Here is a 25,616-nt window from a genome sequence, read left to right on the forward strand (position 1 = left end):
CTCTTATTGGCTCAACGCGTGGGCGTGTCGAGAGTGGGGTTTTAGTTCGCATTTTTGCCACGGCTCAAGACATTTTGGTAGCACTATACTTATCAAGGATTCCGGTTCTGACAATTTTCTAATAAACAGTAAAAGATATAGGGCTTATATTCAATTCTTTAAATATATTTTTCATCAATTATTTCCGTACTTTTTTTCTATCAGTACCTGTACAATAAGTTCTAATACGATGTCATAGCCTATATTTTTCTTCCAAAAAGTAGTTCGATGTAGCGTAGACGCTAAAGCTCTCGTTTTAGAGTGAACAGTCCCGGGTTCGAATCCCCAACCGGCCAGAAATGTATGAAAGCCTGTTCAGGCCAATCGCCCAGAGTAAGGTTTTTCCTAGGGTTTCCTCATTTATACAAGGCAATTGACGGTTGGTGCCTAATATACAGATTTCAGACCGTTTCCCTTCTTCCCCATTTCTTTCTTTCTTCCTTCCCCATTTCCCCGGGTACTGTGATCTCCGAGGGACGTCATCCCTCATACGTAGGGGGCTAAAATGGCCATAGATGCCCAAAGTCCAGCTATAATTTCTTGTCTCTAATTCCTTAGCAAAAAGTGTTAACGAAAACTATTTCCAAACATTTGAACAACCATTGTAAGTATAACAGGTTATTTTTGAAAGAACAAGCTTTGTCCTTTTGAGAAATACCTTGAAACTAAAAGAAAGCTAGTTTCGTTTCTCAGTGTGAAACTACAGAAGACCTTTTCTCATGCCAATTGCATACTCGAACTTGCAGTACTTGTAGTACATCTATTATCAGTATCAGTATCAGTATCTACTAATTACTGATTACATAGAGGAATAAAATCAGAGGTGAAACATATTGTTGCGGTACTGAATTAATATCAGACACATATACTCGTCGATATCTATTTCCGCTTTATCCGTTATGCAATCAGTGTTGTAACCGGAAATAGTAGCTATCGCCACTTTCGATTTGAACAAATAGACAGAAGTCGACGCAAAAAATAAAATAATAATAATAATAATAATAATAATAATAATAATAATAATAATAATAATAATAATAATAATAATAATAATAATAATAATAATAATAATAATAATAATAGATATGCCGTGGCTAAGCAGTTAGCGTACGTGCGTTTGGTGTGGGAGAGGCGGTTTCGATTCCCAGTAGGAGCTCATATGGCTCGGATCCCACGTTAAACTGTAGGTACACGTTAGAGACCAGCATGGACCGAATTTTTCGGCCCGAGCCCAATCCAGGCTGAATGTACCTAGGCCAGAAAGTTTTGGAGATTTTCGGCCCGAGCCCGGTCCTACCCGATAAGTTTTTAAATTTTTTGGCCAAAGCCCGGCCCGGGTTCGATAATTTTTTTAAAAAATTAGCTCGTGCCCCAATCTTTCTCAAAATTTAGTATTAAACTTGACCTAACCCTCAGAAACATTTTCTAAACTCTGGTATCGAGAGTTTAGAAATTTGCCTTGTTTAGAACTTTTTATAGAACTTTGCCTGTCATCAAGAGAACAAAAACTCCATTTCCTGTAACAAAAATCCAACTTAATTGATTTTTAGCATAAAGTGAAGATGGCAATATTGTTTAGCGACAGGCAAAATTTTCCCACCCCTTCTTGTCATATTTTGGGTTCAGTGGAGGTCAAGGTCAGAGCTCAATTTACCGCGCAATGCCTGCAATCCTCTATAGTGAAAGTGGAGCCGCTAAGCAACACAAACTGTAAATAGCTATTGCATTCTTTGTAACATTTTTCACGGGCACACTTCTTCAACGTTTGGCTTTATTCCAATTATCGTTTAACGAAAGTCAATAATTATCAAAGAATTGCAATTAATCGGCCCCAGCCCGGCCCGACCTGAAGAGAAATCAGTGTCGGCCCGCCTAAGCCCGGCTCGGCCCAAAGAAATGACAGAGTCGGTCCGTACAGGTCTCTAGAACACATCTCATATAGCCTCACTGCTGAAAGGGACGCTAGACTGATAATCACATAACATCACATATGTTGAAATAAGAAATGTTATTGAAACCATAAGTGTTAGTAAATTTCAACCATTTCCGGTTTTGTTAGAGTATTGCTGACAGTAATTACATGTTGTCTTGAGACCCTAAATTGATTGCAAAATAAATAAATAAATAAATAAAAAGTAAGAAAAGCTTCTCGCTATCTATGATCGTTTCTGTTCTATAGAGATAAAACTGGAAATGGCTGGTTTCTACTACTTGTGGTTTAAATAAAAGATTAACAGACGAGATGGAACTTATTTTTGAGACGCTGAATAGATTGTGAAAAACCAGTTCTCGACATCTCAAACCGTTTTTGCTCTAATATCTGTCAACAGACGGACGGATGGACGGACATAGCCATAGTTTGGTTTGGAAGTCTAACAACTTAAATGAATTGTTTTCTACGAATTTCTGAAAACATATAAAAAAAATCCTCCCTCTGCCCCTGAAGTCCTTCGGCAGAGAATTAGCAACGTAAGAAATCATGAATATTCTTTAGTGCCTTCCACATATAATTCGGGGCACAATCACGCTTACATTATTTTGTTACGTGTATTCATGATGAGACAAGGAAATGAATGTACGGAATATGCGACAGCAACATCTTGAATAACACAGTTACCGTAATTGGTTCCAAGAAAAGAAAAGTGCGTTGTTCGAGGTCTATTTCGAATTAGGTCATTTATATTTTGAATAACAATTAAGGAGCACTTTCATATTTGCTGAAAAACGGGACATTTAGGCGTTCCGTTTGAGAATCAGAAAAAACAGATAATGGTTTAAAAACAGGTGATGTCCCGGTTAAAACGGGTCATCTGTCCACCTTAGCCTAATACTCGACTTGATTTATACACTATTTCCATCAAGTGCTTTTATTTGCATATTGCTTTTATTTGGTTATTTTTGACAATTTGATTTGTTAAACCCATTGAAAATTTGTAAACGATTGTAGCCCTAATAATGGAAACCACGTTAGAGCAAAATTACGATGTTCAAAACAATATTCTGAAAATTTATTTCTGTAGGTGTGAAACGAGTTTCTGTACAGCAGCGTTTCCCAACCTTTTTCAACTTGCGGCACACTATAGGTGTAACTTGAATTTTCGCGGCACACCCATATATATATATATATATATATATATATATATATATATATATATATATATATATATATATATATATATATATATTATTTGTAAATATAAAATACCGTGGTATTTTTATGTGATTACTGATCTTCTTACAGAGAAGAAAGCTCGATCACTGATTTTTGCCCGTCGTAAATTATTATGCTTATTTTTCATTCTAATTTTAAAATGGAAAACAATTACAATGAAATATAAGACTCGGGTTTTTAAAAATCCACTTTCTCTTTCGAAAACTGTACCTAACCTTTAACTAAAAGGGAAGCTCATTAAATAACGAATAAATAAACAAATCTCCTATACTTTAAAACACAAATGTATGCATATTTGCTTTGTTGAATTTAGTGAATGATATGTTAAAATTTCAAGTTACGAAATAGTCTGCAGCCATAAAGAAGCAATAATGGTTATGATAATAATAAATACGTTTTCCATCATTAAAAATGTAGAGCAAAGTAACACAGTATGAAACTTAAAATTGCAGATTTTTAGTAGAGGTTCATAGTAATGTGAAATGCAAATATACATTTTGCCCTATGTCTTGCAATTTGATTCCTATGGAATTTATAATTTGTTTCGATTTCCTCGCGGCACACCAGCGACCCATTCGCGGCACACCAATGTGCCGCGGCACACCGGTTGGGAAACGCTGCTGTACAGGTTTCCTGCTGCAGATCTACCACCTCTTAACGCAGTGCGGGTTGGACATCAATTACATCTTACAACTGAAACTATTAGTACAGCGTTTCCCAACCGGTGTGCCGTGAATGGGTCGCTGGTGTGCCACGAGGAATCGAAACCAAATTATTAATTTTATAGCAATCAAATTGCAAAACCTAGGGGAAAAAAATTATATTTGTATTTCACATCACTATGAACCTCTACTGTAAATTTACAATTTTAAGTTTCATACCGGGTTACTGTTCTGTACATTTCTAATGTTGAAAAAAGAAATGGTTATCATTGTTAGACCATTATTACTTCTTTATTGTTGCAGACTATTTCGTAACTTCAAAATTTAAAATATCATTCAATCCTTTCGACAAATTACCTACATTTGTGTTTTAAAAGTAAGATAGATTTGTTTGTTTGTTCGTTATTTAGTGATCTTGCTTGTTAGTAAAAGATTGGATACAGTTTTTAAAAAGAAAGTTTATTATTAAAAACCTGAGTCCAACTTTTCATTGCAATTGTTTTCTATTTTTAAATTAGAATGAAAAATAAGCATAATGATTTGCCACGGGGAAAAAATAGTGATAGAGCTTTCTTCTCTGTGAGAAGATCAATAATCACAGAAAAAAATACCATTGTGTTTTATATTTACAAATAATAATATCTATAAGTATGCCGCGAGAATCCAAATAACACCCGCAGTGTGTCGGAAGTTGAAAAAGGTTGGGAAATGCTATATTAGTAGCTTTTTAGCCAAGAAGATAAATACATGTCAATCAAAGCATGCTTTATTCTAGTGGAGGAATTTTTCACTATTTACTATAACATATATGTATGTATAAATAGTAGCGTGATGAAAGGGAAAGAGCACCCTTGGGGTTATATGGTAAGCGTATGCGCCCATGACGAGGTAGACCCAGGTTCGATTTCAGTGGAAATTCAAGTTATTCGGATTCCAAGTTAAGTTGTAGATTCATGTCTCATAATAGCTTCCGTGCTGAAACGAATGCTAAATTTAAATTGAGCCAATCAGCAGAAAAGGGAGGCTACCAGGTTTGAATCGCTCCTGTGCAAGATAGTATAGAAAAACAAATATTTCCCATGTTAGCAGGGCCGGCTCTACCATACGTGCAACACGTTCATTTTCACTAAGCGGTAAGTTTCCAGGGGCGGCAAAATCTGCCATAACTATATTATTTCAAATGAATATTTGTTGTTGGAAACAGACTTCATAATAATGGTAGTTAATCACTAAGCTGACCTTGAATTTGAATACTGCATTCATAAATCATGTTTTGGTCGTATTAGTTTAATTTCACATGGACAGTGCTAAAGCAAATGTTCGAACAAATATCAGCATGAATTGCTTGAATGTTGCCAAATACGAGGAATCAATTCTCGAACAGTAGCAAACACCTGTACCATTTACTTATCACAGTTTTAATATGAAAACTAGTTTTGTCTTTGTCACAAGAAGTTTCTTATCGTTGAAGAAGGAAACAAGTTTCTTTTTTAGTGTTTTAACATATGTAGAATGAAGATCAAAAAATAAAGATAAAAGAGCTAGTTGCACTGGAATTCCAAACTGATATATTGAGACTGAAGCTTGATATTGAATTCTATCAAAAAGATTACTATCTTTTCTCTGCACGTGTGTTTGTTTTATATTTCACTAACAGAATACATTATTATTTAAAGAAAAAAAAACAGACACAACGAGATTGTATTTGTAGTTTTTGGGACTTTCTGGGTGTGAGTGCTCTTTCCCTACCATTCTTTGTTGATAAAATAGCATACTGGAGAACAGAGGAGGAAAAATACCTTGCACGGGGCGACAAATTGCCTAGGGCCGGCCCTGCAAGTTAGGATAACAATATAAACTCTGCACGTGTCTTAAGACGATATGAACTATTGTGCTTGCGTCCCCCTCTTTCAATGAAACGCAATGTAGTTCGTGAACACTGTGTAATGTAAAAAGTTTCATATGTTTGTAAACATTATCATCAATTGTACAGTAGGTGAACATTGACTTTTTGATCATGGTATGTAGCTGAAAACAGGAAGACCATTAAAACATAATTGACCCCAACTAAATATACCGTAATGTTAGCTTTATAGAAATGTGTTTTGGGGTCATGAGCCGAGGAGCGTGAAAACGGTACCCACAGCTCTGGGTGTAACACCAATAGCTTAGTTCTGCAGTATACAACCTTGAAAATCTATCCATGCCAAAGCAAAAATACATTCTTATGCTTCCGATTCTCAGAGCAATTCACACTTTCAGCGGTACTTAGTTTATCAACATTACACTCCAGTAGCTGTAACAGCACGTTTCTCGTTCTTAAAGATACAATAAGCAAATCTACACGTGTAGAGATTTACTTAACAATCTATATGACATGGCAGATAAAAAAAATAAAGAAAAAAAAAACGGATCGCCCACTTTCACTTCACCAAGGCTTTTCGCGGGACAGTACACGAAGCCGAAAAGAAAAGTAATGACGTAATATCATGTCACGCATTGTGAGCAAGTAGTAGATAGTTTTAGATCTAATCGGTATCTACTAACAACACAACGCAGCATTTATGCAGTGTGGTGATTATCGTGAACTGTGAACAAACTTAATGAAAGAGGAGCGGGAATTCTTCTGCAGTTCTTCCCCGGTGGATGACTAACAACGGGTCAGAAGCTAGTGTTTACATTCTCTTGGTATGTGATTACTTTACACTTTATATATAGACAATGTTCTTCAGTGTCGAGTTTCTTTGCATCCTAGTGAATTATGGATATTCTTAGCAAATTGAATTCTACAATTATCGACAAATGAAGTATCCTATTTACTTTTGTAGATGATTGGACAATGGTCTTTTATCATATCATATATTTGAGCATATTTTTGAAAATGAAATGAAATCTTTCAGGTTAACGTCGCAGATTAGGCTAAGGAAGACGATGATTGAGGAAGCGAATGATGATGGAATAATTGGTGGAATGAGAGTGTGGGAGGAAACGGGAGCACCCCGAGAAAATTCACGGACAAATGTTGTCCACCACCAAATTACTTCGCCAGGAATCGAAACTGGGATCTCACGCACCATTGGAAAGCCACTACCTCTCAGCCACTATGGTCCCAAGCATATTGTTGAGCCTGCGAACACGTTAATTGCTGTAAAACCAGTGTGCAAATTAACAAAATTGCACTTCTTCCTTTTTTGTTTTTGAAATATATTCATTAATGCCCTCGACTTGCTTCATTTGTAGCCGTTCTCGCTACAAATGGTGAGCGCGCGCCCATTTGCTGCGTGGTGTTCCTGAATCGAAAATCAGTTGATATTTAAACGCAATACCGTGGTTCTGCTCCTACTTTCAACTGTAGGTTCACGTCTTATGTAGCATTGGTGCTGAGCTCCCTTGTGGCTAAGCGGTTAGCGTACACGCCTTTGTTACGGGAGACCTGGGTTCGATTCTCAGCGGAAGCTCATGTGGTTCGGATTCCACGTTAATCAGTAGGTCCACGTCTCATGTAACCTCGCTGCTGAAAGGGACGCTAAACTAAAATCAACTCAACAAGCATTGGTGCTGAAAAAAGGGACGCTAAACTCTACGTAACGCATTGATTTGCTTCATTTATGCATTTACGCATTTCATTAGGAGAAATTATCATTACGTTATGCTTTTTGCTATAACCAACCACGGAGTGGGGCAATTGTCTCCCCTTGGATTTTTGCAGTATGATAATTTCTTTAAACTGCTGTACTGTTAGAAGTTTGATTTTAAAATCAATATTTGAGTAAATGACTAATTTTTATTCCATATATGATACTAAAAACTGATTACATACATGCACGAACCTAAATTTTAATTTCGAAAGAGATCTAATTCTTCGAAATACATGTTAAAACATATTATAGTAGTACAATCGCACAGAGAGTATATTACAGAGTTTAATATAGTTATATTAGACACTATAGTACGGGTATTTTATTTGATTTTAAGTTTAGTGCCCTTTTCAGCAGCGAAGCTATATGAGACGTGAGCATACAGCTTAACGCGGAATCTGAACCATCTAAGAGTACGGGTATATATACAGTACTTAATGAAGTTATGAAATAAACGTAAATATTGTTGTTTTACTTGAAGAATCAAGGTGTCGCGGCTGAATTTTTATGTTTGTCCAGGGCCCCACCCCTGAGAGCTCACTGGGTCCGGACCCCCCCCAAAAAAACTAACACACCATACACTTGTACACTTTTTTAAATAAAACTCTACTTGTGTAATTGGGAAACGAATGATGTAGCATGAACATTTGATCATACACTTCATCTATACTTTTTCCCTTATATAAAACAACCTACTTCTATTGTTTTTTTCTGTAAATATAGTTGGAAGCAAGGGCGCCTATTAGGGGGGGCAAGATGGGGTGCTCGCCCCCCCTTAAAGGAAATTGTACTTGGTAATAGTGAAAACCCAATAGAAATTTTACATTAGTTACAGCAAAATTTGAAACTATATTTGAAACGTCGCTTATACTTGCCCCCCTTGGAAACCACAACATGGGCGCCCTAGGTTGGAAGTATTTTACAATTAGTTACCATCTTTTCGGGTGCAGAATAATACTTATTCAATACTACAAAAACGTAGTAGTGGTTTTTAGTATTGACCCCCCTCCCCAAAAAGCTTGGACCACTCCTAACAAAAATTTCTGAGTGTGCCTGTGTCGGTGTTTTTGTCTCTCCTTGAAAAATAAGTCCTAAGGGCACCTGCGACTTTTACTTTAACTATGTCAAGCGTGCCACTAAAATAGTGTACTCATCCGTTCAGGATTGTCTAACATTGCTCCGGTTGCCAGTTGAAAGTTATAATAACCAGAAATCTGGTAACGAGTCGTCACGAATAGTTTCGTTGGCTATAACAACATGTGAAGTAAATACGGTACATTCTAAAGATAAAAATATTACGGAACAGATTGCCAGTGTGTACCGAGACAGAGAGAGCCCAATTCCAACCATATAAATACAAAGAAATATTCTATTATTATTATTATTATTATTATTATTATTATTATTATTATTATTATTATTATTATTATTATTATTATTATTATTATTATTATTATTATTATTATTATATTCCATTAGTAGCGTATTTGTTGCAAATAGAAACGTTTTCATCCTCAGACAATCTCTTCAATTAGGTGTCAGAATTACCGTTGTTTCTAATGTTCTGTTACTCCTCCCATTATTACCGTTTATCATATTCAGTAAATTATATCCGTCTTTGTTTTTTTCCCTAAAAATTTCTCTAATCTTTCCCATTAATTTTTCAGTTCAGAAATGCTGTCGGATTAAAGCATGGCATAAATCTGGTCTAAAACTAAACTAGGTAATTACGTATAATGTTCGATCAGAAGTTAATTATTGGAGAATAGAATCTATAGGCCTAGATCTCTGTAAGCCAGGAGCATTATTTCATATTTTGCTTTGGGATGTGTCAAATATAAGTAGAATCTTACGTTTATCATCTATAAACAAGGGTAAGTCATAAGTCTTGCTATATTTCTATTATACAAATAACAGGCGCGTGTGTACGTGTGATCAATCGTAAGTACAGGGAGTCCATAAAGTCCTGCAGCAAAGTAAAACTCTATAACTTGGAAACTACGTAATGTATTAACAAATACTTTTTGGTGTACTTACAGAAAGGTTCGCAGTTTTGTTTCAGCTAGTTAAGGTTCATCGTCAAACCTCCAATAGGGCCGGACCTCCAAATTCTTGCGTACAATCTTGTGTAACGCTGACTTTGGTATTCCCAGTTCCAATGACCTACGTTTAAGCGACTTCATTGGACTCCTGGCTACGCTGTCCTGCAACATGTGAATCACATCGTCACTCGTTCCTGACTTTTCACTGCGTGGTAAATCTGACACGCTTCCCGTTTCTTTGAACTTCTCGTACCACCTCTTGATACTTGTTTCTGCTAAGGGTGTTTTCCCATACATTGTTTGGAACTTTCTCCGCACTGAAACGCAAGATTTTAATTCCGGAAACCAGAAAACACATTGTGCCTTTTCTTTAATAGACGCCATCTTAAGTCACGTGATTACCAGCGTAAACGTCATCGAGCATTGTGGCCAGAACAAAGCTTTAAACTTCCCTTCTTCCAACCCGAAAAATTTATACACTTAAACGTAACGGTTTCCAAGTTATAGAGTTTTACTTTCCTGCAGGTTTTTATGGACTCCCTGTACAAGGTGAAACTGGTCCAAGGTGTAGTGTGGAAAGCGAACTGTTTGAAACAGAGGCCGCCACTCCATGAACTGTTTCTGTATGAGCTCGAACTCGGGCATAACACTGCGGTAGCTACTCAGAACATGCGTCATACGAAAGGAAAAAGTGCAGTAAAACCACAGCACAGCAACTAATTGGTTCCAAACAATTTCGTGCAGGTTGTAAAAATGTCGAAGATCAGGCAAAGTCCGGTCACTACAAAGTAACAGATTCTGCCGTCATAGAACACGCCAATGAAGCAAAATCAATCCATCAGCATACGACTATTTGTAATGTCAAAGCAACTAAACATGTCCTAGCCAAGTGTAGTTATTATTATTATTGTTGTTATTGTTATTATTATTATTATTATTATTATTATTATTATTATTATTATTATTATTATTATTATTATTATTATTATTATTATTATTATTATTATTATTATATTCGATTAGTAGCGTATTTCCTGCAAATGGAAAAGTTTTCATCCTCAGACAATCTCTTCAATCTATATATCTGAGTTCACTTTCAAGAACTCAGGAAAAATTATCAACAGCTGCCGCATTGAGTCACATGAGTTGACCCCAGCTCAGGTCCAAAGTTCTGTACCTACAGCTGCTACAAAATCCGCGTGATATGCGTTTCCTGAAACAGGTTTTCAATGCGACAAAAAGTGAATGTTTGTCCCAAATTCGAATGTGAAAAACAATTGTTGCAGAAGGGTTAGCTTCGAATCGGTCGTCAAACTGGGCCGTTTCAAGCATAAAGTCATACTCTGTGTGTGGTGAAACTACAAGGGGGTAGTTCACTTCGAGTTTTGCTCCTAATGGTCGTACCACCAATGCCAAGCTATGAACCTCGTGGATATATGCGGTTCTATGCCAAAAACATTTACTAGGTGAACAGAAAGTGGACTCTGCTTCAATAAGACAACTCAAAATCACACTCGGCTCAAAAGACACAACAAAAAATTCAGAAGCTTGGTGGCATCGAATATATGCCACACCCTGTATATAATCCTAGCCTTGCTTCTTCAGATTTTCTCTATGGCGTATTCCATGGCGTATTTCCTGTAATCATTATGCTTCACCAACCAGCTGGAGGTGGAAACACCATTGACTAACTGATTTGCCTCTAAGGACAAGACGTGGTATCGACGTGGAGTCGAGAAACTGGCAAAACGGTGGCTGCAGACAGTCTACCCCGAGAGGTTATATTTTGAATGTTACCTTGCTTTCATTTTACTATAATAGATACACGTATGTTTTATATCAGAATATTCAAAAGCTTACGACTCACCCTAATATTAAAATGCTATGCTTATATGATTATGGTTAATTCCTTCTCACAATGAGGACTAGGAAACCACAAGCTATACAAACGTGTTATTTTCGCTGGTCGATTCCAAATTTTGTGTAGATTTGTCAGTTCTGATTCTTTTTTTTAAAAAGTTAAGTTATTTTTCTACTAAACGTTTTAGAAGTCGTTTTGAGCTCATAAGATTAACATTGTCGCTAGGGTTTCTAAGGTTGATATCCTTATCTTAGACAACCAACAGAAGAGCTGTGTATAGTGGGTTGATGGACATTGCAGGCGCTTTGATTTACTCTTAATTGCAAAACCTATTGCACGCTGACAACTTCAAAGGCCTATAGAACTGCCATAAAGCGTACTTTGATAGGGATTTATAAGGAAAACGTTCCATTTCACATCATCTGTCCCAATTGGAAAATTCCATTTCTCCAAGTTTGCCACATTTTTTTTTCTCTAACATCTATTAAAACGCTACTTGTATATGTTTGTCTACAGCAGGGATGACCAATCGTATTTAGGTTCGAGGGCTAGTTTTCATTTCAGAAATCACTGGTAATCTATATAGTTATCTTTTTAATAACTCCCTTTAAGGAACAATGTTGATGATTGATATAGACAGTGTGACACAGACCTCTGCGGACTACCTCTCATGACATGCCATTCGACGGCACTCATCGCTTTGTCCACCCCTAGTGTAGAGCATTTCACTACCTTTATGAGTTCTCCCTCAATATCTCCACCTTGCCGCGGTGGAGGGGCTTGCGTACTCTAATAATCCCAAGAGCTATGCCAAAGATAGCTTCGCTATCAGAGGACTTCCCATGCCGGACAGGTCTTTAGGGATAGGAGTCAGACAAAGAGAGATATTATGGTAGAGGGCAGCAGCTCTACCATTACCACACTGAGGCTGAAGATGATTGACACCGGTAAGGTTCAGATGTGGGCAAAAACAGGCAGGGACAGGATGTCCTCTATGGCTATTTCACTGTGAGGGGAAAGGACCTGGGACACCACCACTTTATTCAGTCCCTAGAAAACAACATGGAAAGATGGAAAATCAGGAAGAGGAAGACCAAGGCTGGAATATGTAGATGCAGTTACGAAGAAGAGGCCTTATCAAAGTATAAAACAGCTCTCCCAAGAGAGAGAAAAGTTTTAAAATTTCCATGTTGCCCACCAACCTATGGTTGAAGTGAACCAGAACAAGATGAGTTCTCCTGTTCTTCAAATGTATCATTTCAAGTGCATTTCCAAGAAATTAGACAAATCGCAGTGAGTTATTATCAAAGTGGACTATATAACTGAAATGAATATTAAATGATAAATAAATCAATCTGTATTTAGTGTTGCTAACGAGACGAGAAGCACATTTCTAGTTTCGAGACGAGACGAGACGAGACGAAAAATTTCTCGAGTGTCGTGGGCAAAAGTAGTTCATTTAAATCTTAGATCTCGAACACTGTTTTAATATCAGTCTACATAATTTATAGCATAAATTTGCAAAGTGATACTGCGAACATAAGGAAGAGAATTTTTATCAAAGTTTAAGGATACGCAAGTCATTACATAATATATTCTAATTATAAATAAAGTTTAAATGCTGTTATTTCACATCCTTCGTGAACCTGTTGGAACGCGGAAACATTCTGATAACTTCTGGACGAAATTAAAAGAATAATCAAAACATATATTTACAGAATGGGATGAGAAAAAGTTATTGACACCCTAGATGAGACATTACAGAATTCACTGAGAATCGAGACGAGACGAGACTTCCGCAAAATTAATAAAACATTTCCTGTCATGTCTTCTAAGCAACAGTATGTCTGCTTTATACTGAAATTGAGAGCCTTTCGAATAGGCAGCATGCACTAGGTTTTGCAATTAAGATTAAAGCAAAGCGCCTGCAATGTTCGGCAATTCGATATACATAGCTTTTCTACTGGTTGCCTAAGATAAGGATATCAACCTTAGACACTCCCTAGCGAAAATCTTAATCTTATGGGCTCAAAACGCCCCCTAAAACGTTGAATAGGAAAATAACGGCACTTTTTTCTTTCTTTCTTTCTTGTTTTGAATCAGAACTGGCAAATCTACTGACGCACGTCGGTAGGCTTTATATTTTAATTAACCATCTAAATATAGATCATTATTAATTTGCTAGCTGACATTTATGCCTCAAGGAGCCTGAGAGTTTATTACCGCAGAAGAAAAACAATATCAAGTTCTATTCTGTACTAAACCGATCAACTCGAGGTTCCTACATTCTACTTTCAAGAGTTGCCTATGCGCCTAGAAGCTGTCTCATCTCCAAAAGGTGTCGGAAAGTGCATCTGTTTATATTTGAAAAGCACTGTCTCATTTATGTCTCATGATGAAAATTTTGCCTCGTCTCGTCTTATGCAAAGCTCTAACCGAAATAGAGAATATTTCGAACAAGACGCATGTACTGTACTTGGCTCTAGCCAAGATGTTCCATAAATAGCCAGGATTGAACATCAACAATGCTGCGAAATTTTAGTCCACAAATTTTTTATACAGTAAGGTTGAAAAAAAAAGTTTTTTTCCAAACAAAAATTCTAATTACGCTGCTGAAAGCGAATTTACATCAAATGCTTGATTTGTGCTTATATCAGTTAATTTTTGGTTACTTGTTGGAGATCAGTGTGTCCCTTTTCAGAACAAAGGTTATGTAAGACTATATCATGAATGTTTTCTGTGCTCTTCCAACGGGAATCGATCCCGAACCCCAATGCACCAAAGGCACGAGTAATATATATTTTAAGTTTACCCAGTGGGGCATTTGCCTTCATGTGTTTTAGTGACTTTTATGCAATACTGTACTTACCCTAACTTAACAGGGAACACGAATGCAGAAGCTTCGATGACAGTTATAATGGGATTCGAACCTGCGAAGGACTGCTCCTATTGATAAGAACTCAAACTCCTGAAATCAATGGGGCAATTACTACTCTACCAGTGGGCACTAGATTAACTGGAACACGTAGTTAGCAGTGCCCATCCTCCAGTTTACCATTTCCACTCCAAATTTTATCCTCCACCAGTTTCCCAATTGTACCATTTTCAACTTAAAACTGTTCCCTCAAATATTCTGGTGGGCACAGTCTGTTCTCTAAAATTCGTCGGCCAGTACTCTTAGTATTAGCAGAGAACTTTTGGTGTTGATCCGGCATTGTGATTCACTTGGGAAATTATTTCTTTTATTAAGTAGCAAAATACAGGCAGGAAAGCAGAAAAGACCTACTGTGTTGCACTTGTATCTTTCAACTGAAAGTTGTCTGATCGGCTATAGTTCACTAATTCTATGACCTATGGAACCCGGAGATTCAATGCTACGTTCAAAAAGATCTCCACTGACTTCTATCTTTAGCCAACTGGATTCAGTTTAAGCTTGGAATTCACATTACTGCGAGATCCGTCTTAATATTGGCCTCAAATCTGCGCCTAGGTCTTCCTGATGGTCGTTTTCCGATTGCACTTGCCTTCGTCTATTTCTAGTGACTTTTATGGATACTCAACGTACTGCAAGGTAACAAAGGACGTGAAAATGAAAACTTCGAGATCAGTTATAATGGTTCGAACCCACGATGATTGCTCCTCCTGATTAAGAAATCAAACTCTCGAGACCAAAGGGCCTATTACTACCAGTAGCCACTAGACCAGCTGGAAGGTCTAGCCAGGGGTACCACTTAATACTTCCACAGCGTTCCTACTTTCTTCCATTCTGGCTATATGACCTGCCCACCTGAACCTCCTAGATTTGATGACCTTTAGAATATTTGGTAAACAGTATAAATTATGTGGTTTCTCGTTATGAAATTTCCACCATTCCGTGTTCCCGTTCCTTTTGTGTCCGAATATTCGTCTCGGGATCTTGTTCTGAAATACTTTTAGTCTGTGTTCTTTTCTCAGAGTAAGTGACCATGGTTCATTAAGTATTACAAACACAAATATAAAGTAAAAACTATATTTGTTGTTTCCTTAATATGAAAGAATGAATTTTACGATTTTTTACAATAAACTTATCATTTTATTATATCACTTTGAGTTTGTTGATATCATTTATTTCTGTTGCATTTATCAGTATTACGTTACTTCCTGTTCCTTTGTAAATTTTTGATCTGTAAAATGAATGCAGTCTTAAAAGTTATTGACAAGCGACAAATCAACAGCGCGTGCTGCTTTTTTTTCTTGTACGGCATATTGGGTCCCGTATTCTGTTAAGAGGGAAGTGGAAGTTTCCCCTCCCCACTTCCATCAGTCAAATCAGAGTCTGTCACTTTTCGTACTGTATATAAAACGTCCATCCGCTGTTAGTAAGCGATTCAGTCAGTTGCTCTGCCGAACGGGAATTGGTTTGGTTATTGTGTGTGCACTGTTGATCGGTACCGTACCAAGTGAAAGACATTTTTTTTTTTAATTTTTTTCTTCGATTTGTGTTCCACTCAAACATCTTTTCAAAGGTAAGGTCTAGTTTGCATTAGCTGTCTTATGATTGTTTTATTAATTTGCGAGTGTTGGTTTACTGAATGTAAACCAGGAAATACGGAAGCTAAAATATTTTCCTTGTGGTAGCCTATAATTTCAAAAGAGAACAGTTATCTCCAAATGACATGAAGGATTAAACGTCTTAATATTGTTTACATTGTACACTTGAGTCTTACGTAGCATGATTATGACAGTGGCGGATCTGGAAGGTAAAAGCTGCGGGGGGAAGGGGCAGCCAGTACCCAGACTATGATAGGTATATATAAACTTTCAAAAGTATATAAATAATAGCTTAAATTATTTTGTCACTGAAAAAGCACGGGGGCCTAGGCACCCCCCGGCCCTGGCCTAGATGATCCGCCACTTCTTTATGCTAAAAGAAACCAAGAAAAATGAATGATGATTGATAATGGAATGAATAGTGAAAGGATAACATATAATAACCATACCATGGAAGGGAATCAAAAATGCAACAAATATGACTTGATAGTACCTTACACCAATCTATCACGCTAATTTTTTCTTTGCACACAAAACTATCTGGGAATTCGTTTAATCAGCAAATTTCATTGAAAATCTTCAGAAACGTTTGGAGAATTGTGTTCCAGGTTGTTTCTAGTGTCGACTTAACTTTTCCCACAAAGTCTAAGAAATAACTTATATCCGAGCATTCGGGTGTAGACTGATTATTGTTTGATAAAAGTACAAGAACGCAGATTAAAATGGAGAACTCGGTAGAAAAATTCACTGTAAAATTTACAACAAACTTACGACGTTTTATTGGCAAATTTTCTGTCAGAATTTCGTTGACAAACTACATCCTAGCCTTAAAACAGAATGTGGTTCATTTTTAAATGAACAACGATTCATTTTTATTCTATTATTTAGTATTACCCATGAGATGAGACGAGATCAATAATACGATTTTATCCTTCTCCTTATAAAAGTTTGCAGAATTCTAGTCTCGTCTCGATTCTGTAAGTGATCGTTCTAGTCTCGTCTCGAAATTTGTCTTGTATAGTTCTGTAAATTTATGTCCAGGTATTTTTCTTTAAAGAAAAAATGAAAGAAAGAAAGAAAGAATTTCACCCAGATGTTATCAGAATCCTGTAGACCTATCACGAGATCATGATAATTCCACGAAGACTGTGATATAATGAAATGTGAACCATATTTGGCTGGTTCCAGTGCATAACCGGCTAAGTCGAGAAAATTAAATTTTACAGGAGAGCAGTTTAAAGGGAAATTTTACAGCAGTTTCCTGACTAATTTTGACATAATCAAATGCTGTAACTTCATCAATTTTATGAATTCGCCTTAGCCGCTTCTACACAATGTAGAACTCACCAAAAGATACTTATACCTGTAAAATCGCAATTTACATAAAAAGTCGACTTAGCCGGTTACTCACTGGAACCAATCATTTATTATCGGAGTATATTGTGCGTATCTTTAAACGTTGATAAATGCTTTTTCATTGTGTTCGCATATAAGAATGATGTAACACTAAAATAGTGTTAGAGACCTAAGATTTGGTTAAATTAGTGTTGCTCAGAGGTGCTTTTTCTCTTGGCTCTCCTTTCTTGAAGCTCCTCTTTACTCAAGTTAGACATTCGATACTTCTAAGAGGTATCTGAACCGTTCTTAAGCAAATTTGAGATGGTGCTTTAAGAGCGCGCTCTGAGTGTCGTAAGGAGTTTGCATATTCCGATTGGACATACCATTGAGGAATAATCACCGAAAAACGGGATGCGCTTAGACTTAACATTAGAAACGCATTTTTTAGCGCGGATTGTCATTGTGAACAATCAGAAATAGAATTTTCAACATCAGAAATAGTGTGATGCTCTTTTCATTTCGTTCTAAGAACATAATTTTGCAAAGCTATTATACTTTTCACTATAAACCACATTCAACTATTTGTATGTCGTGTTCTTTCACGAAAACAATTGAAGCAATGATCAATAAAGATCGATTCTTTCCCTCCAAATTTGCAATTAACACATGCCTAGCTATTATTATTATTGATCATTATTTTCAATACATATCGTTCTTATTTTGTATTAATGCTAATTTAGCTGGATAGTATCTTGACTGAATAGTTATTTAATTTCACCGGAAAATCTTACAGTGTAGCTTGACAGCAAAATTTAGGCGTCCCTTGCTGGCCTAGTAGCTAGTATGTGGCACTTTGATACACGTGGTCCTGGATGCGATTTCCGGTAGGAAAACATTGAAATTTGAACATATTACGGTGACTTGGATTTAACTTTAAACTGTAGATCCACGTCCCATATTGCCTTGGCGTTGAAAGGGGCACTCAACTCAAATCCAACCAAATAAGCATTAACTTTTATCTAAAATGTCAAAAAATTTATTACAAAAGTACAAAAAAAGGACCACAAAAATAAAAGTGTATTTTATTTTATTTACAGATCAGGGGTAAAAGTGTCTCTGAAACAGTAGAGGGACACAAGGCGCCACGCCGTCCCCTGGGCCTAACTTTGCCCATTGTAACTTTTTTTTAGAAAGTGGAAGGTCACCATAGGTATTTTTGGAAGTGGGGGAACGGCAACGTCCCACATTCCCCCTCACTCTTACCCTTGCTACAGATACCGTCCATTCTTCTTCGAAATTATGCATTCTTGTATATGTTTATTCTCATGTTAATCATTCTTCCCTTTTTTTAAAAAAAATCTTGTTTTTGAACAAAAAGATCAAATGCTTATAATTTTTTCCACGTGCTTATCACTGAATATGGTTATAGCGGTTTATTCAACGTCATTTGTTCTGCATTATATCAATAGTGTTCTTGTAAGAGCAAAACTTATCTCTACATACGTCGATAAACAACTTTTTATTTTTCATAAGTTGTCTGATATTAAGAAATATCATTTTTGTGATGGTTTCCATTACATTCCTTCGGAGTTGTAACAGTTTTCAATATATTGACAAGAAAGTAGTGAATCTATCAAAGTATCGTAAAATTAACTTACTAGCTTAAAAGAAACGAAATTTCTACTGTGGCTTTTTCCGGAAATTTTTGTGGAAATTTTAGGCTTTTTTAAAAAAATCAAGTTTAGTGAAAAGATAGTAGTTGTTGTTATCTGGGGTCCGCTTTTTGAATCGTTCGGTCTCCTCCGCCTGTTTCTATCTTGTGTTATATTCGCTGTGATACCGTATTGCACCATATCGTCCTTAACAGAATCTTCTTGCTTCTTTTTTGGCCGGCCTCGGGTTCGTTTCCCACTCATTTCTATAGCATCTACTCGGTGACTTACGCATTTCAAAAGTCTTCTTACATACCCAAAACCATCGCAGTCTACTTCTTTGCACAATTTTTTACTATTGGTCTCATTTTTACTATTCCCCGGATCACTTCGTTCTTAATTTTGTCCTTCCGCGTCACTCCATACATCCACTGCTGCATCTTTACCTTCGCAAAATGCAACTTCTGTTCCTCTCTCTTGTTTGTCGTCCAACATTCCGCTCCGTATAACAAGGCAGGTTTAACTAAAGATATGCCACAGTGCCTTGACACTTAGTCTTACCTTCCAAGCGCTGCTATCGGCTGAAGGAATTCCACTCCCTTTCGCTAAGGCTCTCTCGCTTAGAAACAACTGAACCCTTATTGGCTTAACGCGTGGGTGTGACCTTTAGTTTTTATTTTTGCCACGGCTCAAGACATTTTGGTAGCACTATAGTTTTGTATACTTTACCTACCGTCACACAACACTCTTGGTACTTCTCTCCGTTAAGTCCAACCGCTGCTAATTCTGCTTTATTATTGTAACATGGAGAAACTGTTAATTAGTGCATTCTGGAAAGAATATCCTGGTTAAAAAAATAATCAAGAATCAAAGAAAATCGGTCATTTGATAGAACAGAAAAAAATGCAAATTGTTGTACGTACACTATTTTCAATGAATTGTTTATAAAGCTTCTTTTATTTAGATTAATGTTTAATGACAAATATATTTTACTAAAAAGACTAATAATATTAGCAACGTTTGTTCTAAAGCTATAGTAGATTTCCTTCAACAAAATTACTATTTAAAATTTATGAATAAATTAAAATTTCAATATAACTCTGTATCATACTTATTAAATCTGCTAACATTCTTGGGAGGGAACAATTAATATGCTTTCTACAATTTTCTTATTTCAAATATTTTGACATAATATGACAGTAAATATAAAGGATTTTTGTGAATAATGATGTTAAACAAATGCCACGCCTAAAATAGTCGTTAATAGCTTTAATTCTGTAAACTGACTTCCCTGAACCTCAGGGTAAAATGTTTTCCGAATAAAGAATGAGATATAAGATTTTATATCCACAAAAAGTGTGTTTCTTGGCTTATGAAGCTTTATTCTTGTCTGTCATGTTGCTTTTACGAGGCAACCAGTAAAACACATACGTACATCAAAATGTAGAACTTCTAGGAACTTGGTAGATGGTAAGGCAACCAAAACGACATTTGTTATGTGGTGGTTGCATAACTTACATTTGCTGAAAATAATTGCAATGTCAGTTGGAAAACCAATCAAGGCAGCCAGCCTCGAACTGAACATAGGTACATAGGAATCGCAAGTACTAGATGTTGTACACTCATTTTCTCTAGAGGAAGCGTTTTGAGGATGTTGCATCGATTCAAGCCAATATGATGGCGGTCCTGAACAATATTCCAGTGAACGACTTTCCTAGGGCGTTTGAGAACCCTCTATGAGAGAAGCGAATGTGTGGGTACGTGAAGAGATCTAAAAAGAAAAATAACATAGAAATACGTTTCTCTGGTATTGTTAAGTGTACATTATTTCGAGATAGTCCCGGAACTTATTAAACCTAATGTTTTTATTTAAGAATTTATCGTAGAAAGTTATTATTATTATTATTATTATTATTATTATTATTATTATTATTATTATTATTATTATTATTATTATTATTATTATTATTATTATTATTATTATTATTATTATTATACGTGTTATGTACACGTGGAAACTTTCAACTTGGGTGAGAATCTCTTTTACTTCTGCATTCTTGGTCGATTTCAAACCCAAGAAATAGGCTTAAAACCTTAACTTTCAATTCGGATTACTTTTATCAAAGTTATCGTAAAAGAGATAAATACCTGGACACACAAGTACAGGAATACATGTAGTGGCATAACTGAAGTCTTGGGGGCCCTCCCGCAGACAGCTTGGAGTGGAGCACCTTCTCCATGTCCCACTTCACGATTTGAGGGCCCTCTGATGGCTTGCCTCCCCCCGCAATGCGAGGTTCTCGGGGCCCTTATTTACGCCCCTGAATATATCATATTATGCGGTTAATTGGTATCAAGAAACGTCCGAGCTCCCAAAATTGCATTGTTTGCGATCTACTTACAAAGGGTTTAATATAAATTTGTTTATTACAAAAAAAAAAAAAGAAAAGAAAAGAAAAAAAGAAAAAAAAAGAAAAAAGGATAATAAAGTTTTAAAATGAAGGTATCAAGAAGATATCCCATAGCGAGTCTGATATCGTAGGGTGGGCAGAAATGAATATTGAGAGGGCCAAAACTAAAGCATCAAGAAAGACCACGGAAAAATCGCAAGAAACCCCATGAAAACGATATTGTTCAGCAGAAACTCACATGGCGTGGATCGAATCAGAAACCCCATGCACCAGAGATGAGCACTCTGCCACTGAACCACCATGCTTATTTATGTTGATTTGAATGGTAGAAATACGCTCGGATCAATTTATCCAGTGATAGTAGTGGACCAGTATCCTTTATTAACTCTTATATTAGACTGAGATAGACTGACTTCAGAACATGTATTTTTTTTTTTTTTTTTAATGACGAACCTTGATAATTAACCTTGGATGGCATGAGTTGCATGAATAGATATAGGGATGCATTCGAGTCGAGTCGAGTCGAGATTTAAGCCTGTCTCGACTCGTCTCGAGAAAATGTTGTCTCGACTCGTGTCTCGACTCGAAAATATGTTTCTGTCTCGACTCGTGTCTCGACTCGACAGTCTCTGTCTCGACTCGACTCGAATTCGAGTCGAGACGTCTCGAAATTCGAGTCGAGACAAAATGTACGAGTTAAAATATACGCACACATCAGCCAGACCATCATGACTACCTACCTAATTGTCAGTATGTCGACTTTTGGCATGATAAAAACGGCGACACGTCTTGGCATACACGCAATGATCCTTGATAGGTCGCTGGAGAGAGCTGGCACCACATGTGCTCACTCAGGTTACCTAATTCCCGTAAATTCCGAGAAGGGGGGCGATGTGTTCTGACGTCACGTTCAATCACATCCCACAAGCGACATCACTCAAATGTCCGGCTCCAATTTCAATGAAACTTTTTTTGCTGATAGAAGGCATGTATGTATCATTACTTGTGATGACAAATTTTTGCCATGGTGCATGTTTTCTATTTTTTTTTTAATTAACTTTTAAGAGTTGTGATGTGGTTATTAGAGATTACTACAGAAGTCCCTTACTACCCTTTGTAAACGGAGCGTTAATGAAGAAAAGTGAAGAAAAACCATGTGGATACATATAAGTCCTGGGGGGAAGTCGTTTGGTAGATATGACCTTGATGGCAGCCATCTTGAAATCCACCATTTTGAATTAAGGTCAAGTTTTCCAAATGGGAATAGGGAAATATGATACATAATTTCGGGCTAGAATTTAATTAGAAAAATAATGGTGAGGTTAGTTTTAAGATACACCCATTTGGGGGAAAGTTACAGGCATATTAATTGTTTTTACTTACTGTGTGCGTAAGTCCCTTCTTACTTTCGTCTCAAGACCTGTAAATCGATCGCAACGGCAGAGCCCGGTTTCGCACTAGTGTTTAGAAATCTTTAAACTCACTTGAGGCAATATTTGTGGATTATTGCCTCACACACACACACACACACAGAATCAGAGTCCTCACACACCAAGGGTGAGAGCTGTGCCACTGAGTCACAGCGGCCACGGGGCTAGGTCGAGTCCACTTTACGTTCATAGTTTCTTAGTACATGAATGTTACGATTATGAAATAGATTTTCCTTAATGAGCTGCATAAAAACAAAAGCTTTCGAAATGCATTAAACAATTAGCTCGATTTGAGTGTGAACTTAAATTTATATCAGAGTGTAAATACGGATACGCACCAAAGCTCGAAAACTTAATACACTATTTCTCCTATATAGTCAGCATGTATCAAGCAATCGTTCAGCTTTCATTTGAGAGGATGGAAATCGAAGGCCCCTGAACAACTATGTTACTAATGTGTGGAATGTATTTATCTTACAGTGAACTGCTTTGATGCCAAGTGGACTAACTCCAAAATTGAAATTTTCCAGGAGTGAAAGTTGAAGTTCAATATCTCATCAACAATCCATATTTCTTTTATGTTGGGAACCAAAACCATGACTACTGTATGTAGTTCATTGTTTTATAACTTAGTGTTTACAAAAATCCTTTTAAAAAATACCTATTCATAGAAGTGAATGGTACTTATCTGTACTAGTTCTTGGCATCCAAGCAGTCCATTTATTGTATTACTAACTTAATATACCCATTCTTCGCATGGGGGCTGTATTTGGAAGTCAACACCTGTGGAAGTATCACCATTCATTTCAGTGACCGCGAAAACTATGGATTTGACACTAGTATCAATCAATATGGGCTATTTATACATGTCTCGGTATTCCTCACCCGCTGACACCCGGCCCGCATACAGTAGTAGCTGAATTTGCAAGTCATCGCTGATGGAAGTGTCACCATTGATCTCAGCGACCGTGAAAACTATGGATTTGACACTAATGTCGATCAATTTGGATTACTTTTACTACATGTCTCGCTAAACGCCCCCCTGAGACCCCCTGGTTCCAATTTTGACAAAAACGCTTCGCCTTAGACTGGGACCTGGACCAAGGTATCCGTGACCAAAATTTGGTAACTCTCGGTCAACTTGTCTGGTCCCCAGGTCGGTCCCAGTAAACGTCCCCCCCGAGACCCCCCTGGTTCGAAATTTAAAAAAGAAACGCTTCGTCTTGATCTGGGACCTGGACCAAGGTATCCGTGACCAAAATTTTGTAACTCTCGGTCAACTTGTCTGGTCCCCAGGTCGGTCCCAGTAAACGTCCCCCCCGAGACCCCCCTGGTTCGAAATTTAAAAAAGAAACGCTTCGTCTTGATCTGGGGCCTGGACTAAGGTACCCGTGACCATATTTTGGGAACTCTCGGTCCACTCGTCTGGTTCCCAGGTCGCACACAGACAGACAGACAAACACACAAACAAACTCTTTATTTTATTTATATTAGATAAGATATACTATGTAAAATAGTCTCGTATCATAATATGTGATGTACAACAAATGTTACATTATATATTATCCGTAGCTCGTGATATGCTGCAACATATTAAAGCCTCAGAATAGTTGGGCAAGCGAATAATCGAGAAGTTACGTAACCCTATTGTGTTCATGGGAACGAAAACACAATAATTATAACTATGCTAAATTACTATAGACTACCAACTGCTCATTCAGAGAATTTATGAAGTTCACTTTATCGCAATAGTTTTATACAAACTAGATTTAGACTACGGATAATAGTTTTATACAAACTAGATAATTAATTATTATTATTATTATCATTATATTTGCAGTACAACCAAATACAACGACATTAACTATTAGTTCTAATTAACTAAATTGAGCTGAAAATTAAATCTTGATCTTTAAAGATTAACTATTAATTTTATGCGTTCTGTACCTTTCTGAAGGAATAAAAGCTGGAATTGGTTTCAAGGCTGTTTCTGAGTGAATACTTTCTTCAAAATAATATTAAAAATTATAGAAAGATTTTCGAGACATTCGAGTCGAGTCGAGATTTTTAAGAGCCGTCTCGACTCGACTCGTGTCTCGACTCGAAAATTCGAGTCGAGAAATACGTTTGTCTCGACTCGTCTCGAATTTTACAAAGTGTGTCTCGACTCGAATCTCGACTCGAATTCGAGTCGAGTCGAGTCGAGATTCGAGACATGTCTCGACTCGAGCGCATCCCTAAATAGATATTTAGACCTAAAAATAATAATTTGTTATGGACACAATGTAACTGTAATAGTTAAAAGTTATAGTAATAATAATATTTGCATACAAAGTAAAATTAAGAACATTTTAGTATTAGACCTCGGTTGTAATGAAATTATGAAGTCTTGTTGAATTATAATAATGACCATACTTTAATCGTTTAAATGGTAATAAAAACAGCTCTAAATAGCCAGTAAAAATTTGGCCTTGAATTTTACAAATAGAAGTAATGTCTGAGTTTTTGTTGGACCGTAATTAATCGACTTTAATATAATGTTTTCGTCGACATTGAGGTAGGTGTAATTGTCTCTCAATGTGAAGACCGCGATGCATTCTCAGAATAAGGGTCGCTAAGGGAAGTAAAAAAAAATAATTTGACATGGGTCCTGTCGATAGAAAGCTAACGTTTTGTTTTCATTTACAGTTTATTTATTTATTTTTTATTTATTACCCTCCTTTAGAAGACATAGCAAAAGACGGTCTCATGATGAATGGCACACAAAGAAAGATGTAAATTACATGCTTTCCCATTGGTGGGACTAAAGATTGGCTCCTAACAGAGCTGAGTATGGTTCGA

At 36.7% G+C, this 25,616-nt stretch overlaps 1 protein-coding gene across 2 annotated transcripts in view; it reads left to right on the plus strand.

The window, feature by feature from the left end:
• The first annotated feature begins 6,396 nt into the window (after positions 1-6,396).
• e (nonribosomal peptide synthetase ebony) overlaps positions 6,397-25,616 on the plus strand; it is a 69,203-nt gene continuing 49,983 nt past the window's right edge. The window contains exon 1 of one of the 2 annotated variants that reach the window (XM_081734849.1): positions 6,397-6,561. The gene's annotated coding sequence lies outside the window, so the exon portion shown is untranslated. Of the gene's footprint in view, positions 6,562-15,762; positions 15,920-25,616 lie in introns of those variants that run through there. The other variant, XM_081734848.1, reaches the window with a different exon arrangement.

The sequence above is a fragment of the Thermobia domestica genome, chromosome 12, assembly GCF_964235325.1.
Source record: "Thermobia domestica chromosome 12, izTheDome1.hap1.1, whole genome shotgun sequence".
NCBI lineage: Eukaryota > Metazoa > Arthropoda > Insecta > Zygentoma > Lepismatidae > Thermobia > Thermobia domestica.